The sequence below is a fragment of the Pinus tabuliformis genome, chromosome 2_2 (genome assembly GCF_031772625.1).
Source record: "Pinus tabuliformis cultivar Carrire ecotype Pingquan chromosome 2_2, CPIR1, whole genome shotgun sequence".
Classification (NCBI taxonomy): Eukaryota; Viridiplantae; Streptophyta; class Pinopsida; order Pinales; family Pinaceae; genus Pinus; species Pinus tabuliformis.
This window is the reverse complement of record NC_142300.1, coordinates 347606754-347610926: the sequence shown is the minus strand read 5'-3', so window position 1 is coordinate 347610926 and position 4173 is coordinate 347606754. Positions and strand designations below refer to the sequence as shown.

Here is a 4173-nt window from a genome sequence, read left to right as displayed (position 1 = left end):
CGGAGAAGACAATTTTATATCATGTAATATAAAATAATAAAACAATTAAAATAAACAGAGTTTAGACCATACTAATTATTATGTAATAATTCAAAAGATTGAGAATTCTAGATGGTCTTGTTCTTTATTTTCTCTTTTCTCTGCCGACATAATAAATTTTGGGTTATTTTTCATGGTAAATTAATCCCTGATTCAGGATTTGAACACAAATCCCGTCCCGATTTATGATTACGGGATTTATGATTACGAATGCACAAATTGTGTTGAATTAGTGGGAGGGCCAATGGTGCGCTTATGTGCGTTTCTGACGCCGTTCATCGCCAGCAGTCGTCTATATATACCACCGCGCCTCCTCTGTTTTACTCGTCCATTCCCGAAGCGACACAAATTTAAAGTAGTTGCATTTGCTTTTCTCTGCATTGCATGGCTTCTGCAAAGAGAGTCCAGTGCTGGTTGTTATTGTTTGTTTTCCTGCGTTTTGTGGGATACATGGAGGCAATCAGATGGGCGCCCAACTCAGCTATATTATTGGGTACGCCCACGGACAGTGAATACCAGCTACACAATAAAATTCTGTCAACAAGCAGGATTCTTTTAAAACTAACTATAGATTATTTTCTGTTCATAACCATATATTATTTCTTGTTACAGATTCTCGCACCGATGATGCGACGGAAATGGAACATCTATTCATGGCGTTCGCGAATCGCAGTCAGTACCAAAGCAGGTTTGGACGCCTTGTTTACGTTTAATATTGTGTGGCACTCAGTTTTGAACGTTGTGGCGAGGAAGTTGGAGTGCCTTAGATTGTTGGTTTCCTGAAAATTCTGTAATTTGACAGAAATGGGTGCCGGGAATCAGTAATAGATATAATGATAGCGGTTGGAATGTTACAAGTAAAGTCATAATGGTCATCGATAATTTTAGGATTTGGGGTGTAATTTTCGTTGAAGAAATAAATTAAGATATTAAATAAATTGTATTATTTTTGGATGGTAGATTTTGGAAATATTTTGAAGTTAGTAGATTTTGAAAATATTTAGATTTTATAAGATTGTTTTTATATATCAAATTTTAAGATATTCTCAGAATTTGTAAGAGTTAAATTTGGTTGTATTAATGAAAAATAAAATGTGATATTATGATAGAAGAAATTATTATAAAATAGAATAGATTATCAAGTATAATATTTTGACATTCCTTTTGAAAATTCTGATATTAATAAGAAAGTTTTAATAGTATCAAAAAAATATTGTAAGACACCTATTTTTATTTAGATTATAGATTTTGGAAATATTTTGAATTCTTTTGTATAACATAACATCAGTAAAACTACTGAAATCATTTCAAACACCAAAACTCCAAAATTTAAGTTTAAAATTTTCCTTAAATTTACGATCCAATTAGAGAATAAAAATTTTCCTTAACTTTGCGATCCAATTAGAGGATAGAAATTCTTATGCTATCGGCATAGACTAGATTCTCAACGATAATATTTTGACGTTTTTTTAAAGAGTTCTAAGAGTATGAATAATTTGTAACAATAGGTAAATTGTAACAATAGGAACTGTTTTCTTGAAATTCCCAAAAAAAAATTGTTGCGATGGAAATTTTTGAATCGATTAATTGATTGACTGCAGGATATGGATGAGGAAGGGAGGATACTGTTGGCGTCCGGCAACGACATGATGAGCAGCAGTACAATGGATTACGGGCCGCCGGGCTCCAATCACGACCATGATCCTCCGAGGGGTGGCGGCCACCACCCTCATCTAAATGCAAATGGAGATAAGAATTAATTACTGATTATCACACCCTCCTTGCAAGCACTCTTTGGCTTAAACAATTTTACACAGGAGACTTCAAATATACTTATAGTTACGTCAGTTACATCTCAGCCGGGGTTCTCCCCGGTCGGCTCTACCAGACCCTTACCATAATAGTTAATTGTATGCGTATATGTTAGAGATATAGTTCTATATCTATGTATGAATAAAAATGGTGTGAAATCCAGATATCATCGCTTCTCTGTTTGAAATATTGTGTTTATGTCAATGCATTATCAGAAATGGTCTTATTTTTTTTTTTTACACTGGTTTTTATAGGTTTAATAGTTAAGAAAAAAATCAGTAAACCAGGTCTAAAAAATGATGGGACATGTTTGTGGGACAAGTACTTATTTTTCTATTTGATTGTATGAAGGCATACATATTTTACTTGATTGATTTTGAACTTGTAACTTTTTAAGAGGAAACATATGCCTTTAACAACTACACTGATTAACATATTGTGCAGCTTGCAGGTTGTTGCAGGTAGCCTAGGTTTATAGTGGCAGCCTGTTAGATTTGATCCAGAGTCTGTTTAGAATAACTCTCACTACTTACAGATTATCCTAGATTAAAAAAAAATTAATAAATAAAAAATTAATAATAATTAAAATTATATATCATCGCTAATTATTATGTTCAAATGCATATTATGGTGTGAAATTATCAAATATTGTGTTCATGTCAATTTATCAAAATTTTAATGGTTTTCAAATAAATTTAAGAAAAAAATCACTAAACATCTTGATGGGACATGTTTGTGGGACAAGTACTTATTTTTTTGATTTGATGGCAAAGTACTTATTTTTTTGATTTGATTGTATGAAGGCATACATATTCTACTTGACTGATTTTGAACTTGTAATTTTTAAGAGGAAACATATTTTAACAACTACACTGATTAACATATTGTGCAGCTTGCAAGTTGTTGCACATAGCCTATTTATAGTAGCTAGTTAGATTTGATCCTGGTAAGATAACTTTTACTTGAGAAGTAATCAATGTTTTAAAATAAGTTTAAAGTGCATAATTTTATTTTCATAATTTAATTTATGATGGATAATATTTTCTTGACCAGTAATTAATGCTTTATTTCTTTGAAAGTGGAATGTTTAAAATAAGATAAACTTATTTATAAAATTATACTAATTTATGAGAGGAAATCACTGAATTTATATTAAACAAAATTTAGCTATAAATTTATTTATTTTTAAATTTTAACCAATAAATAAGAAATTTTAAGGATTTGTATTCCAACAACACTCTTTTGATCACATATATTCATATAAAGTTTTAATCATCTAATTGAATATAATTTATTTTATTTAGATGGTTGAAAATAATAAGTTAGTGAAAATTATTTTATATAAATATTTAGAAATTTACCTTTATCATAAAGTTAATTTGAATTATAATATTAATTTGAATTATAATATTAAGGAAAAAATAATAAAAAGTATTTAATATATTTTATTTTTTTAAAATGAGTATAAATCAACTCAATTTTAATTATAATTGAAAATAATTTTTTTATAAAAATTATTTTAAATCTATAATATTTTATATAGATGTGAAGTTTAAATGTAATATTAAAATTGGACTATCTATAAATAATTGTAGAAACTATTCTAACAAATACAAGAATTTAAATTATAATTTGTAATTTCAAAATTGGGAACCATATCAAATTGGAAAAAAATGGAAGCATTTTTTCCTTAATAAATGTATGATTATGACCAAGTATAAAATCTTGAAAGAACAATACAACTAAGATGAAGTAGAAAATAGGCTTCTATGTATTACTTCAAATTCTTCTATGGATTAAAACATTGGAGAATAAGTGGATATGTTACATTAAAAATATTATAATATTTTAAATTATGGTGACATAAATAATTAGAAGATAAGAAAAAAACATGTTAAAATAAATAAATCATTAACATTAACATTAATTTAAATTATAAAAAATAATTTGAATTTAACGAAGCTTTTTATATAAACGTTTTTAAAATAAATATGAACATATAAACGTTATGGTAACATATGCCAATAGACAATTCTTTAAATATAATATAATGATAGAATTTGTTATCTTTGCCATATTAAACAGGAAGAAAATGAAGAAATATCTTCAAATTGTGTTACTTATATATTATTATATATTAGTTATTAATTTCAAAATATTTATTACAACACCTATCTTCTTAATTTTTGAACTTATAAAGATATTCAAGAAATTTTTTTCTCAAATATTTCACAATATAAAAAATAATATTTTAAAAAATCTACTAATTTCATACTATTTTTCACACTAATAAATTAAAATTAATTTAAAAATAAATTTAAA

The 4173-nt window shown here is 27.1% G+C and overlaps 1 long non-coding RNA gene across 1 annotated transcript; it reads left to right on the top strand.

Annotated features, from left to right (window-relative positions):
* The first annotated feature begins 378 nt into the window (after window positions 1–378).
* Window positions 379–2018, top strand: LOC149192691 (uncharacterized). The gene is made up of 3 exons (XR_016254904.1): window positions 379–532; window positions 652–727; window positions 1641–2018. It is a non-coding gene; the product is annotated as an uncharacterized LOC149192691 (long non-coding RNA).
* Window positions 2019–4173: the final 2155 nt, after the last annotated feature.